This window comes from Lissotriton vulgaris, chromosome 1_1 (genome assembly GCF_964263255.1).
Source record: "Lissotriton vulgaris chromosome 1_1, aLisVul1.2, whole genome shotgun sequence".
NCBI lineage: Eukaryota > Metazoa > Chordata > Amphibia > Caudata > Salamandridae > Lissotriton > Lissotriton vulgaris.
In genome coordinates, this window is record NC_141685.1 from 928,394,848 (window position 1) to 928,411,028 (window position 16,181).

General features: G+C 49.3%; 1 protein-coding gene across 1 annotated transcript in view; it reads right to left on the reverse strand.

Moving 5' to 3' along the window:
• Positions 1-16,170, reverse strand: part of LOC147748190 (WD repeat domain-containing protein 83-like) — a 210,993-nt gene extending 194,823 nt beyond the window's left edge. Inside the window, exon 1 of the mRNA XM_086959108.1 lies at positions 16,105-16,170. The gene's annotated coding sequence lies outside the window, so the exon portion shown is untranslated. The remainder of the gene's footprint in view (positions 1-16,104) is intronic.
• Between the last annotated feature and the right edge of the window lie 11 nt (positions 16,171-16,181).

The window sequence follows — 16,181 nt, forward strand, 5'->3', positions numbered from 1 at the left end:
GACGGCAAGCGGTGAGGATAAGAATTTGTGTTTGCGTTGTACCACAGTGGCAACTGGCCACTACAAAGCTCTGCATTTTAGATGACCACATTTTGGGGGATTATTGTGTTTTTGGTGAAGTTCCATTATTGCTTCTCCTGAAGGGTGTCATTTGATAATTGTGTTCAGTACATTTGTCCCCCGCCCTGCTTCCAGAGTTTGGTACCTGTGTCACATGTGGTCAGGTTGAGAAGTCAGGGGTGGTAGAAACTGCCTTACCGATCCGAGGGGAGGGTGTGTGTGGATGAATGGTGTGTTCCCTGGACGCATGAGTGAGTTCTTTTTTTAAGGAGAGTGGAAGTTTTGGAATTGTGTACTTTTACTTCAGATTGCTAGGTCCCTTGTGTTGCACGTGTCTGTGAGCATCCTGTCAAGATGGAATCTCCTTTTAACCTTTGTGGCCTGTTTAAGTACAGTGTGCATGAGTTGGTACGGTTATGTAAGGAGAGAGACATCCCAGTGAGTGAGTCAGACACCCAGTCCAAGCTTAGGGATAACATGATCCTGTGGCAGAAGAGTGACTGGGAGCGTGAGCACAGTGAGAGGGAGAGGGCCCGGACCGCACACCATGAGGGTGGTGGGTCTGAGGGGAACCCTGAAGAGTCTGATGTGGAGAGTGAGTTTGACAGTGGATGGGCGCCAGCAGAGAGCGAGTACCCCCTAGATAGGGAGTCCCTTGCTGGGTCCAGTGTCAGATGTAGCCCCCCATCCCTTTCCCTGTCCCCAGAGGAGTGGGTGGATAGGAGAGAAGGGAGGGAGCACCAGCTGGCCATGGAGAAGCTCAGGTTAGAGCATGCCTGGGAGAAGGCGCAGCTGGGTGTGAATGAGCGGACTGCAGAGGCTGAGAGGGCCTTGGCCAGGGAGAAGTTAGCCCTAGAGTGTAGGTTATCCCCTGACCGCAGTCATAATTTTCTGGATTCCCCGGGGAGGGTTGAGTCCAGTGGTGGCAGCTATGTAGAGCCCAGTGCGAGCAGTCCCACCCCCAGTTCCCCCAGTCTGGTACCTGTTTCCCCAGAGGAGGAGTTAAGGTTGAAGTTCAGGGACAGTAGGAAGCTGTCTCACCAGTCGTGGGAGGAGTTTGAGGATGAATGTTGTGGGACACTGTTTGATTGGGTAAAGGTTCACACGAAAGATGATTTTGATGTCTTGTTTGAGCTGATTGTCAAGGAGCACCTGCTCAGTTGTTGTTCTCCAGGGTTGCGCACACACCTGTTGGGGTGTGGATTGTCTGACACATGTGAGCTTGCAGACGAAGCAGACCGCTGGGAGAGGGCCAGAGGTTCTTTAGAGTCCCTAGGGAGTGAGTCCAAAAGTAGTGGTTCAGGTGTCTTCCAGCCCAGCGTGGTGGAAGAGGCTCAGTGGAGCCCAGCTAGGTCCCAGGATAGCGAGGAGGGTGTAGGGCCTTACTGCCTGGCTCAGTGGAGCGGGAGTAAGTGGGTGACTGAGGGTCCCCAGATGCACGAAGCCCTGCCTCAGGACTTGGATGGTTCCAGGAGGGAACACCAGGTTGGGGACCTAGGCTGTCCTGTTAGCCCATTTGAGGAGGATCTCATAGGAACTAGAGGACCTGGAGCGTCTGTAACCAGAGCTCCGGTGGTTCTAGAATCTGGCAGTACCGCTCCGGTAGGGAGGGTACAGGAGTCCAGTGGTGGCAGCTTTTTAAGTGTTGGTGTTGACAGTCCCACTCCCAGTTCCCAGAGTATGGTTCCTGTTTCTCCAGAGGAGGAGAATAGGTTGAGGTTTAGGAACCTTAGAAAACCGCCTCACCAGGAATGGAAGTATTTTGTGGATGACTGTTCAGATGCAATGTGGGACTGGCTGAAGGCTAACTTGAACAATGAGGTGGATGATGAGGTGGACAGTGTGGTAAATATGTTCCTCACAGAGCAGTTGCTCAGTGTTGTTTGTCCAGAGTTGCGTCAGCACCTGCTGAAGTTGAAGTGTTTTTGTCCTTGGGGCCTTGCAGATGAAGCAGAGCCCTGGGAAAGTGCTAAAGGACCTGTAGAATCATTAGAGAGTGAGTCCAACAGCAGTGGTACAGGGAGCTTCCAGCCCAGCGTGGTGGAAGAGGCTCAGTGCAGCCCAGCTAGGTCCCAGTATAGTGAGAGGGGTGGAAGGGCTGACTACCTGGCTCAGTGGAGCAGGAGTCAGTGGGTGGCTGAGAGCACCCAGAGGCCCGAAGCCCTGTCTCAGAACTTGGGTGGTTTCTTGAGGGAACATCAGGTTAGGGACCTAGGCTGTCCTGTTAGTACACTTGAGGAGGATCTCCTAGTGTCTAGGGAACCTGGAGCGTCTGTAACTAGAGCTCCAGGGGTTCCAGTGTCCGGCAGTGTCGCTCCAGTTGGGAGGGCACAGAAGTCCGAAGCGAGGAGTGATTGGGGGATGAGTTTCCCAGTGGATGCACCAGTGGACCAGAGACTAGCCAGTTGGGCTAGATCTTCTTGGGTGGACCCGGGTGGCGCGACTTCTGGTCTGGGGGATCTTTGCGCACTGTCAGGTGGACAGGAGGCGGGTGATCTGCGCCAGACAGACAGTCACACGACACATGGGTCATGTGTCAGCCTCAGGGGGATTGCGTGTGAATCCCCAGAAGTCCTGGAGTGCCAGGCAATTATTCCACCAAAGGTTTTAGACCGGAGGTTGGGAGGCCAGGTTCAGGTTCGGCCTGACCTGAAGGGTAGGACGACTGTAACCAGTGTCCTGACCGGTTCTTCCAGAGGAACTTCTCCAGTTGGGAGAGGGCAGACCTCTGGAAGGGGGTGCAGAGGGTGGGAAAGCCCACCTCTGACCCCGGTGCAACCTGAGGGGTTAAACCCTAGGTTGGAATGGCGTTCTAGGTGTCCCCCTCGCACGGGGAGGAGGAACCCTAAAAGAAGAGGTAAGGGGAGGAGAGCCTTCCCTGAGACTCCTGGTACGCCTGAGGTTGTAGACCAAAGGCTGGTGAACCAGTGGCAGTCTAGTCCTGTCTTGCAGACAGGGAGAGTGGAGAATGGACACTATGTGCCAGGGGTTACTACCCCCCGTTCTGCGAATTGGCAAGGACCGGTGGCACCTGGGTGGCCCAGGGCCTGGTCCTGGCCGCGGACAGCTGAGGAGTACCAGTGGGGTAGCCCAGTTGGTCCTTACAGTAGCTTTAGAAGGAACCCTAGGGGTTCACTGTGGCATAGAACAGGAGGGTGTCCCGGCATTGGCGGGCCTGCGTCCGTGTTCTATCGCCCCAAGCAGAAAAGTCCATCACGGTGGTGATTGTTCTCCCCTGCGTTTTTGGCTGGAAGGGGGTTGTGTTGGACTTGGCCCGCAGGGCAGGTTCACCCCTAGACTTTTTGCCTTATGTGTGACCCTGTGTCAGTGATTTTTGGGTCTCTGCGCACTTTCCCCTGAGCCCCAGAGTGAAAGTGCGTGCGTATAGTATGGCTGGCCTGCCCTCCCATAGGAATGCATGGGGAATGTGTGTGTCCCTGGTAGTTCCTGATGCATGGGGAGTACAGGCTCGAGTTTAGTATGTGTAAACTCGTGAGAGTGAATGCTGCAAGATGGTGTCTGCGGCATGTATGTGTCTAGAAGGGAAGTGCTACTTCTGGACATTGAGATATGTGTGCAGTGAGGGTGCTGGAGCGTGATTGGCTGGAGCTGGCTGGCATGCCAGGCTCCAGGAAGTCTGGATGGGTCTGCCCGGTGGTGAGTGGGAGATTAGCATGAGTGATGTGTGGGAGGAGTGTACCTGTGTCCTGGATAGGCTGGGTTTTCCCCACACAATGCTGGCTCCGCCCCCCTGTGGTGTGTCCAACGACCCTAGCCTCCCCAGTGAAAGAAATGGGTGGTTGGGCCATCAAGAGTGCTCCAGAACCAGCTGCGACTGGTTTCCCCCCACCCTGCACCTTAGACAAAGGATTTGTCAGTATAAGAAGGGGCTGTGTCCCCACTGAAAATGTTCTGCTTTTGGATCCTGCCAGAGGGGGCTGTTGCTGCTGCTGGGGCCAGGAGGACCGCCACTTGGGGTGTCTCCCTGCCTGGAGACCCAGTGTGCTGGCTCTGGCCCAGCCTTGCCCCCCTGCCTGCCTCCAGCCCCTGCTGGAGCTTGTGCTGTGCCTGCAGCACTGAGAGCGCTGCTCTCTGCCCTTCAGCGCTGGGGAGCGCTGGAATCCCTTGTCTAGCGCTTGAGAGCGCTGCATTTGGCCCGGTGGCGCTTGGGAGCGCCTTTTCTTAGAGGCTAGCGCTGCTAGCGCTTTGAGAGCCAGCCGGTGCCCACTCGGCATCAGCCCGAAATTGCGGTGCCCAGCGAGTGCCTACCTCGCTTTATATTTGCTTTGGCGGCGCGGGTGCCACCCCGCTCCTTGCCGCTTTGTTTGCCCGTGATTTATGTGGATCACGAGGGAGCCCACTCCTCGGATCATGGGAGCCCGCCTGCCTGCCTAAAGCGAGCCGCCGCGGCGACCCGGAGGTCCCGCTTCCCTACCCCCAGGGCCGCGCTGCCATTGGCGGCCCCAGAGGAAGTCAGGCGGATTGCTACCTGACGAGGCCAGGCGGGAGACTGAGGAAGCAGCCGGCCGCGTCATAGCCCGGCCGCGCTGGGATTGGCCCAGGCGGTCGAGCCCCCCCTGCCGCGTCATCGGAGGAGCAGAGGGACAAGAGACAAAGAAGGAAAGAGCCCCGCCGTCCCCGAGGGGAGAGGAGTCCCGCGCTGCGGCGAAGACACCCGGTGAGTGGCAGAGAAGGGAGAGGGGCGTCGGGACACATTGTCGGTGTCCGCCCCTCCCCCGTAGCGCGACCTCGCGCCTGTAGTTGTTGAGGCGGCCAGTATCTCCCGAGTCCCCCGAGAGGGACTCCAGCGAAAGGGGGCATTTCTGGGCAATTCGAGTCCCCAAGAGGGGGACTCCAACCCGAGCCAGTGAGGCTCTCAGCCCCACTTATGTTAGAGCCCAGAGAGGCTCTTGCTGCCAGTTGTCTTCCTGAGTCCCCAGAGAGGGGACTCCACCATAACGGCCATAGTGGTTTAGAGCCACCAGGCTCTGGGGGCAATTTGTGATTTACGAGCCAGAGAGGCTCCGAGGGTGCCATTCCCTCGTCCAGGAGCCCAGAGAGGTTCCACAGTGCCACAGTGGTGGTTCTTGAGCCCAGAGAGGCTCCAACGTTGCCCTAACTTTCCCTGCACCAGTTGCCCAGCACTTTGTGGGCAACTGCTACGTTTAGGCCCTGACATTGGGACACAGGGACTGTCACAGGTGGTGACTGATTTAAGTTTTGCGCAATGTTCTTGCTACACCTCTGAATGTTAATGCATCATGTGTTTTGTTTTTACACCCCTACAGGTATTGTGATGTGTAGGTGGTTGTTTTCTCCCTAGTACAGGTGGTGCTAGAGAGGTCCTGTTACCAGTGATTACTGGTTGTGTGCTCTATGTTTATATTGTGTGCTACACTGATTTTACTTTCTAAAGTGCTATTTCTGAAAGCATTGCTTCTAAAAGTGCTGATACCCTTGACAGTGGTCCAAGTGGCCCTGTCCTGTACAAATATCCCTTGTAAATTCCGCCTGTGCCTGTTGGCACAGTGTAACAAGATGTGTGTTTTATCTGATGTATATTTATTATAATACAAAGGCTATTTTTATATAACCTTGTGTGGAGTTTTCCTTTGTGGTGGGCCTTTGGTTGTTGTTGCTGGGGTGCGTGCGCAAATACTTAACTTACATCGCCTCCAAGTTTAGCCTTGACTGCTCGCGCCACGTTACCTAGAGGGCGAGTGGGGGTTACCTTGGTTTGTGACTCCCTTGCCCTGACTTTGGGAATGGTGATCCCTGACTGACCTCGACGCGAGTCTTGGCCAGCCAGGGTCCCGTTTCCAACAAAGCCAGACACAGCGGATCAGCCGGGGACCCTGACTTCACTTGTTGAGCCAGTTTACTGAGGCTTTCTGGTGTTAGGCTCGGAAAGGAGTGTAGCTCCTCCGAGACCAGAGGCTCAACAGGTATGTCAGCGGACGGCGTAACCGATGGAAAGGCACGATAGATGGCATTGACCTTTTCCAAAAAGAAACCCGCTAAAGTTTCACAGTGCTCCAAGGAGCTCTGGTAAGTCGCAGTCACCCTTTTGGCGGTAAGATCTTTCAACACCTTAAGAATAGTTTTGGAGGGGTTCGTACTAGTCCGAAATTGTAGGGCATAAAAGGCCGCGCGGGTTCTGCAAACTGCCCGATGGTAATGTTTCACAGTGGCCAAATACAAAACTTTTTTCTCGTTGTTATACGTTTTGCGCCAAACCCGCTCTGCACACCTACAGATGGTCTTAAGTGCCCACAACGAATCATCGTACCAAGGGCTGGTATTCCTAGCCCCAGATTTACACAAAACTATAGGAATAAGGGAGTCTAGTGCCCTAGTTACCCAGTCGCAGAAGCTATCATAGCCTTGATCTGCTGACTCAATTACACCTAGAGGGTCGGACGACAAGAGATGGAAAAAATCGTCAAGTTTCAACTTGTTCCAACGCCGCCTAGGGATAGAGCACACCATTGGTTTGGCTTGCGGAGCAGGCATAGGGCACCGGGTCCGTACCAAATAATGGTTGGTCCAGGCCAACGGTGTAGGACTAGAGATGCTGGCTTTGGCAATGTTGGAAAGAAAAAGGGTCAAGGGTATGCCCCCCTATATGGGTAGGCTGTGACACCAGCTGAGCCAGCTGTAGCGCCTCAAGATCTGCCACTAAACTGGACACAGTAGGATTAGCTAAATTGTCAAAGTGCAGGTTCAAATCACCAATAATGGAGAAGTTGGAACAACCTGCAGCCAACTCACTAATAGCATCTGGAAGCGCCGATCTAAAGGCCGCGTCACTCCCTGGAGGACGGTAGATCAACAAACCCGAGAGAGCAAAGTTAGGCGTGATAGCCACCTTAAACAATGCACTTTCACACCCAGAGATGCTTTGTTTCTGCCAAGTACAAGAGTAACAGGACTTAACTGCAAGAGCTATCCCTCCGCCTCTAGAGGCTCGGTTGAGAGTAAATACCGAGTAATCAGGCGGGAAGGCCAAGTTCACAACGGCCGTATCAGCATCCTGCAGCCAAGTCTACGTCAGGCAGAAAATGTCTGGCGCCTCGTTACCCACTAACTCGAAGATGTCTTGATGATGCTTGACAAGCGACCTAGCGTTTAAATTCCAAATGCTAATAGTGGGCTCTAGACTGATATCCATAGTAGCATGTTGTTTGCATCCCCTTCTCAGGGGGGCGGGGAGTGTGAACAACCCGCATTTACAAAAAAGAGGACCGCACAAAGGATCGACCCCCGCTGCCCCACAATGCACCTGTAACTGGTCGATGGCAAGTAGCGTATCCCTGGAATAACACAGCATTGTGGCCCACGAGTCCGCCATCCAAAATGGTACCAGGGTCCAGCCACGTCCAGCACGTCCTGTCGCGGACGGGTGCCGACGGGCAGGACTCTGGCACGACTCCGGCCACGCGAGGACGCGCCTGCTACGCGATCCCGCTACGCTAGGGGAGGAGCATTAAGTAGGCGTTCCCTCGCTGGCTCATGCGCAGTCAAGCGCTGGCGGATGGAAGCTCCTCTGCCCCACTCTAAGATGGCGACCCACCCCAGGCACCGAACCCGCCAAGCGGTGGTGAGGACACAGTTTAAAGTGCAGGTAAGGGGGGGATTTTAAAAACAACAGCCCAGAGGACCGCAAACAAAAGAAAACAGCTTAAAATTATAAATAAAACAACGAGCGCGCAAGACGCTCCAAGCAGCAATGCGCTCCGCTACCTTGTCTGGAGAGAAGAGCTGGGACTCGCCTTAAGTAGGCGTTCCCTCGCTGGCTCATGCGCAGTCAAGCGCTGGCGGATGGAAGCTCCTCTGCCCCACTCTAAGATGGCGACCCACCCCAGGCACCGACCCCGCCAAGCGGCGGTGAGGACACAGTTTAAAGTGCAGGTAAGGGGGGATTTTAAAAACAACAGCCCAGAGGACCGCAAACAAAAGAAAACAGCTCAAAATTATAAATAAAACAACGAGCGCGCAAGACGCTCCAAGCAGCAATGCGCTCCGCTACCTTGTCTGGTAACAAGGCAAACAGAAAAATCATGTCTCAGACGCTGGAGTGAAGATGCCGACAATATACAATGGTGTGAAGTTGGTCAATGATAGCTGGATTTTGAGGAAGGCTCACTCACGAACTACAACTTGCGACAGGATACATGGACATGGGAAAGCTACACTAGTGCAGGATACGCATTAGCCCTAAACCCTCACCTTGCTAGGCAGCCCCTAGATCTATATACCTGGGGCTCGTAGTTGCCCAGAGGGCCATAGCACTACATTGGAAATCCACTGAAGGACCTCCTCACAGCAGAAGGAGGACTGAACGTAAGAAATGGGCACTGGCTGAGGGATCAGCAATGCGATGTGAGGAGAACAGAAACCTCCACAGGTACCCATTGCAGGTGAGTGGAAACGCACACTAGACAGCTTCCATGGGCGAGATGAGGACACCAGCATCCCAGCTTCCCCAACAAGAGCGACAGCTGGATAGGACCCACTCACGAGAACACATGTGAGTGATAGGATACCTTAATCATGCAAAATATTTGTGGGGGAGAGGGGGACACGTTAGTGTGTGGCAGAGGTGATAGCAGGTGGCAGGATGGTACAGTTCAATGTTACAAGTTTGATTTTACTAAAATGTCGATATTTCAGGAATTAATGCAAATTTACCATCTGTGAAGACATAATGAACAGACTGTATAAATCTATCTTATGTGCAAACAGCTGAGAAATTAGCAATGGCATGATGATGATATGGAAAAAGGCAGAGTGCTGTTGAATGTTTCATTTTAAAAAGTTGTAAAAGTCAATAAAAATATATATTTTTTTAATCCACAAATGGAGCGTCAAACCTTTTACCTGCTAGAACATCTCCAGAGACAACTTGTGTGATTATGTAAACAGTCTGCTTAACTGATCGGGTTGACCGTTGGCTTGTCCCTTAAAATGGACTTTTGAAAGGGACTGTCCATCAAGGACCATCTGTCTTGAACTATTAATGAATGTAATGTTGTATTCAACATCCATGGGATATGGCATCTAATGTAACCATAAAAGGGGCTTCTGGATGCACGGTCAGACATTTGGACAGATTTCCCGGATTCAGCCACAACTGCAGTACAAACTGTTTCTGGTGTCACTGAGACTATTGATTGTAATGGCTGAAAAACTGAGTGGCAATGACTCTGAAGATGCCACAACTGTAGCCAAAGAGAGTGTCTGAAACATGCTGACTCATAGGTTTGGTTGGACCTAATCCACATTCTTACTTGAGCATCCTGAAGGTCCTACAGGAATGTTAACAAGAGAAAGAAGACAGGCTTGTCACGATTTGCTCCCTGTGCTCTCGTGTCCACAACCAGGGGGCGAACTGTGGGGCTTTCCACTGTCCTAATAAGCTTCTGGACCCTCCCCTTCATGCATATACTGACTTCCAACCATTTGGACACTATTTCGGAATGACATCCAGTCCCAATCCATGCCGGGTTTTATAGAAGCCAGCCTGCTCATTCCTGAAACCTCATTACCTAGAAATCACTGCTTTGTCTCCACCCCTGAAGGCCAAGGATGGGTGGAGGAATTCAGCACACCTGTGGCTGGCTGCTGCTAGCCTGCTCACACCTGATCCATTTGATTACTGTGAGCTCTTTTAAGCCCCAGGTCCCTTCGTCCAGGGTTGGTCATTGTAGCTGTGTCCCGGTGAGACCGAACCTGGTTTCCAGAATTCCTGAGCTATAGCTATTCCTTGTGTCTGAAATAGCACTGCCTTCGATTTCTGTAAACATAGTCTTGGTGATTTCCCTTTTTGCTCTCCTGGTGAGGCTACATCATCGCCATCACATATATATGGGAAAATGCCACATCTTCATATGGAACCCTTTTAATGGTAGAAAGATCTTTTCTTCTTGTATAAGAATCCAAGATGTTCCAATATTGGTCTCTTGATTCTTTCTTGTTGCTCGGCATGTCAGATCCTGATCTTCTAGACAAATGAAACCAGAAAGAACCTGAGTTTGTGGATGCATGTTTTATTTTTGCAGTATCAAAGTAACACAAGAAGGGAGTGAAGAGGTAATGCTCAAAAGAGCAGAAGAGGTAGATACGTCCTCCTCAAGTAATATTGTCAAAAAACAAAGGGATCCACCCTTAAATACATAGTTGTTTTGATTTGAGTGTAGAAGGGATCTCTTCTAGGTCCTGATGAGAAGCCAGGGGAGGGCTTCGAAACATGTCGACACAGGAGACACTGCTCATTAAAGCATAGTATCTCCATCTCATTCCCCACTTTTAACGCTAGCAGCTCAAAGGAACATTAACATTTATTTTTTCCACTGAGCCAGGTATTTTTTAATTTTTCACCATTCACCGTTCACTCACTTCTGACACTTCCACTCACACTTCTACACCACACATAGTATTTTATTTCATAACCAGTGCTCCCACGTAGTCGTAAGTCATAGCACTCCCCGTCCCGCAGCGGGGCTGGAAGAACCCAATGATGAAGCATGCCACCAAGGGTGCTTTTAGTGGGTGAGGGGTATTTAAACAAAGATGTGTGCTTTCCACCATTGTATGAGACGCACGTAGTCTGGAGGAACACTTCAATACTTTCCCATAATGGTAGATCCTTTTATTTTTGCAGTATGCTTATCCATTGTGAAAGGATAGTGATTGGACAGCATAACATTAGGTTAATGAACTACTCAATCAAGCAGTATCCAACAAACAACTACTTTAAATGCTGATCAGTCTGTCTCTAAACAGATTCAACCTGAGACCTCTTTTTATCTGCTTGGCTGAAAGAGAAACCCAGTATATGTGCAGAACACCATTCCTACTACATTTGAGCTAAGCACGGACACTATCCCTTCTCTGTAAATGGGAGGAAGGAGCTCCATCAGAGCATAACAAGCACCACGACCTAGGGTAATGCATTAACGTTCCGTTTTCCCAAACAAATCCCACTATGCCAGGCTTCTCTTTAAAAAAGCCCTGTATGTGTGGTGTACGGGAAAGATTTACTTGTGTGGTTAAGGAGACAATGCAAGAACTATGCTGAGGGGTGGTGCATGTGTTCTATGGTCAGAAATGGAACTAAGTAATGCAGGTAATCAGTGGCTGGCAACAGAACTAGACTTCTATTGTGAAGTTTAGTTTAGTTGGAATTCAGCAGTGAGATGGGAAAGAAAATCGATGAAGAAACGTGTTAATATAGGACAAGGAATACATCAAATTCAAGTGGTTAAATAAATGTGGCAATGCATGTGTTGCTACTTAATTTGTACACCAAACAATATAAATATGGATGAATACTGAGAACAAGGAGAATGTTATTCTTTTGTTGTCTTTGAGGAGGAACATTTGACACCAGTAAGAAGTTACGAATATTCCTACATTCTATTGGCTCTGAAGGTCAACCTTTCTAGAGATAACCCCCTAAACGTCAAGGAGCGGGAGAGAGAACTGCTTTCGCACAGGATATTGAAGACCTAAATGTTTATTGTGTGTGGTAAATACATGAATATAAATTCTTGCAAAGAAACAAAATAATTACAAAATCTTATTTGTATGTGTTGCTAGACTCAAAGTTGTCATTTTCATGAAAATGTTAAACATTCATCAAGTTAATAAGAACCAAATAGTTATGCCTGTAAACAATAGTACAAGTCAGGAAAGAATATGAATGAATGAGGAAGCTCCCTTAAAAAGATACAATGGCTGTAAACTGAGAGGCAGAATTTTAGCACACCATGCTAAATAAGTGAAAGCTGTCTGTCTACAGTGGTGTAGACCATGATGCAATAGGGATGATGAATGGGGGTGGGGTGCAGGTAGGGGAGCAGAATGCAGTGGATGCAGAGTGGAGGGGGGGTTGCAGAGTGGAGGGGTGGGAGGCGCAGAGTGGGAGAGCACAGGTTGAAGTGGAGCAAAGTGGGGAACTGTGTTGAGCAGTGTGTCAGATTGGAGTGGCGTAAAGGGAGATGCGTACAGTGGAGTAGAATGTCACGGAGTGGCGTAGAGTTCAGTGGCATGTCAGAGTATCTTAGAGGGGCACGTCAGAGTGTTGTGTCACAGCGTGGCGCCTAGTGCAGTGACATGGTGTAGAGTGGAGTGTCTTGGAGTGGAATGTTGTGGAGTGGCATAGAGTAGGGTGTTGTTGAGTGGGGTGTGTAGAGTGGAGTATGCATGGTGTGCTAGCGCAATGCCATTAGAGATAACACATATTCAATTGAAATGGCCATTACATTTTCAGAGACATATAGTTTTACTGATAAATGTATACAGCACACAAACAATAACAATGTATGGAAATCTCATGACCTAGTGTATTGATTTATTTTAATTGGAAAAAAAAATGTGTTTCCACCCCACTTCAGAATTACAAAAAAAAGCTTAATTTGTGCTTTCCTAATTCTGATATATTCTGAAAGATATGCACAGTTCATTTACAGACATTTAAATGTTGTGTGCTGGAAGAAAAAGATTTTTCTTTCACAGGAAGATTGTCTCACTTTGAAGTCAGAGATAGAAAAGTGAAGGTTAAGCTCCATCAGAAGACACAGCCTCACATTTGACCACTGCCTTTGTAGGCACAGCAAATGTGACAAGAGAAGAACAAGATTTAAAGTCTGCTTACAGAAAGTGAGCACTTGTGGAAGAATACAGTAACAAGCATTTGCAATGCAATAGGTCTCGCATTATTAAAGTTTGAGCTATTGGCATTGCTAAATAATGCAACACCAATAGCTCAAACTTTAATAATGCGAGACCTATTGCATTGCAAATGCTTGTTATTTTTATTATGTACTGATGTGAGCCATCGCAGCTGACTATACATGCTTCCGAAGTGGGTACTTAAGCACCATAAATTGGGCAAATGTAACACTCTTTAGAGCGCTTAGAAGCCACACAACTGCGATGCTTAGCGCTACATTAAAAAAAGGAATGGCATGTTCAGACTCCTTAATTAGGAAAAAACGAAGTTGGAAGGTAAAGGAAACAGGAAGTGATCCACTAGAAAATATTTTGCTATGATGGATTGGAGTACTCTTCTGCAGCAGAGAATATACAGGAAGCCATTCCAGTTTGGAAACAACATAACACTGCAATTCCTGTCTTGTGACTCAGCGGAAAATGGTCTGTTACACAGAAGGCAGTCTTCAGAGCATTACGATAGACTTTAGATTTACTGTAAGTACACCAGGTGAGTGGAATCTTGATTTCTTCCAAAGTGCTGAGTGATCAACGTACATTCTGTTTCTATGCCCAACTATCTTGTGTGCGAGGATAGCATGGACGTTGTGGTGACAAGAGATGCACAATGAAACGCTTAGGCACTGCTCTTAAAATGAGTTTGTAATGGCCGCTGAGACAGATACACATATCCAGTGCATACTATTGCAAAATCACACAATCGTACCCGTATTTGTCAATAGGACAAAACAGGTTCCAATAATACCTTGAAAAAGTCTCTTCTCCAAATAAATATTTACTAATACAGTTATTAATCTAAAGGTACACTTCCTTGCTCATTCTCGCTAGTACCCTTTCTGACCTTTAATTCATACATTCAAGTATTAAAGCGCATTAACAAGCATGTCAATTGCCTTTAGAGCTGAAGGGCATGTCATGCATGCACAGAAATATTTCCCTATAAACGAGGCTTGAACCCTGGTTTCCAGCACCAAAGTCTGCAGTCTATAATCTTTCTGTGTCTGGGATCCTGTGTGGCGCTGCTCGGCCTGGGGCCCCCCTGTGTGGCTATTGTGATTTATACGCCCTGCGCCCTTTGGAGGCATGTGTTTATTCCTCTCTTTAAACAGCTCTTGTTTCCTGGATTCTCTCACATCTAGTTGTTCCCAAAGAAAGCCTGTTTAAAGCCAGTCACCACATCAAGGCACTTTTAAAAGGCGCTAAAGTGTTTATATTTATAGCAGGCTGGTTAATGGTGTTGCTGTGCTCCGAGTTGCTTTATAGCAGGCTGGTTAATGGTGTTGCTGTGCTCCGAGTTGCATGTGAGTGCGCAGTGGGAGCTGAAGGAAGACGCCATGCGCGCGCACATTGACTGTCTGTGCGCGCACATGGTTTATCTCACTTCCAGCACCAAAGCGACAACAATAGAGTCTCGCCAAGTGAAGCAACGCATGCGTTGCATTCGCTAGGCGAGACCTAAAAAGGGTACGTTCCACATGAGGGACAAACTAAAGCTTGATAGCCTAAAACAAAATAGCCAACAAATAGAAAGTAAGCAAATGTGAATTACAAATCAACAGAGCCAATGGTAAACCACGGCGGAATGCATTCCCAGGGAAGCTTTATGAATGTCTCTAAGAAGTCGTTAGCAAACCAGAGAACTGCACAGTCTGGTAGTCTTCAAACTAAAAAACACTTCCATGTTGTGTCTAAAACGCAAGGCTCAAGTCTCAAACACTTGATTAACTGTGTCCATATTGAAATTAGGGTTTGATGTTCTAAACACAGTCCACATATTGTGTAAACCATGGAATCCTGCAGGGGCATATGGGACTTACAAGGTGGTCCTGCTTGGTTTAAGTTTCTGGAGCACTGCGTGGGATGGGCCTGCAGCCAAGAGCCAACAGAGTCTACAGAAAATGAACGTGAGAACAGAAGGTGTACTAGCAGGTAACTGCAATGGCATCTCTGAACCAGAGGGAAACACTCCAAGGCAGAGCCAGTGGCCAAGAATAAGTTAAAGTAAAGGTGACTTTGTCACCTTGAAAAGGAAGGGTGCAAACGTTCACCTAGTATATAGATATCTATTCCTGGCTGAAAGCAAATGCTTGCCGGGAAGTAGAAAGTAAAAGTTACATTAGAAGTAAATTGTCACCCAGCAGGCTGGAAGCGGACGTTTACTTGGAAGTAGAAGGAAAGAGATTAAGCCAGAAGTGAAGGGCACCAGGATGTGCTAGAAACAGAAACTTGACTGAAAGCATAAGAAAAGGATTGCACCACAGGTGAACACTGATGGCTGGCGGTGTGTGTGCCTGGTGGAAGCGTGAACTGACGGCTGGTGGTGTGTGTGCCTGGTGGAAGCGTGCACTAATGGCTGGTGGTGAGTGTGCCTGGTGGAAGCGTACACTGACAGCAGGTGGTGTATGTGCCTGGTGGAAGTGTGCACTGACAGCAGGTGGTGTATGTGCCTGGTGAAAGCGTGCACCGACGGCTGGTGGTGTGTGTGCCTGGTGAAAGTGTGCACTGGCTGGTGGTGTGTGTGCCTGGTGAAAGTGTGCACTGACGGCTGGTGGTGTGTGTCCCCGGTGAAGGTGTGCACTAACGGCTGGTGGTGTGTGTGTGCCTGGTGAAAGCGTGCACTGACGGCTGATGGTGTGTGCCTGGTGGAAGCATGCACCAACGGCAGGTAGTGTGTGATGGCTGGTTGTGCGTGTGTCTGGTGAAAGTGTGCACTAACGGCTGGTGGTGTGTGTGTCCCCGGTGAAAGTGCGCACTGACGGCTGGTGGTGTGTGTGCCTGGTGGAAGCATGCACTGACGGCTGGTGGTGTGTGTGCCTGGTGGAAGCGTGCACTGACGGCTGGTGGTGTGTGTGCCCGGTGGAAGCGTGCACTGACGGCTGGTGGTGTGAGTGCCTGTGAAAGCGTGCACTTACGACTGATGGTGTGTGTGCCTGGTGAAGCAGGAGCATTCACAGTGATAGAAGACACAAGTGCGAGACCTAAAAAACAATAATGGGCTAAAAAAATCACTTGTGCGAAACGTGGGACCTTTGCAGCTGGGGGAGCATGTCACAGAACTAAGGCTGCCACCCGGCTGTTATTTTACTGGCCAGGCTTGTATTTGTAAGCCAATTAAAAAATGTGGAAAAGTAGAGAAATATGGTATTTTCCCTTTTGAACCAAAAACCTAATGGGCGAACACAAGACAAAATCACTTAAAATGTATGAAAGCTGTCTAAATTATGTCTAAACGACTCGTATAGCAAATAGAGGGCTAGACGTCACGTTTCAAATCAATGCTGATACTTTTATACACGTATTTTCACCTACCGGCTCTAATCCTTTATCAACAGCAACACTAAACACATGGCCGTTATTTGTTTCCTGAATTGTGTCGGCGCAGCCTC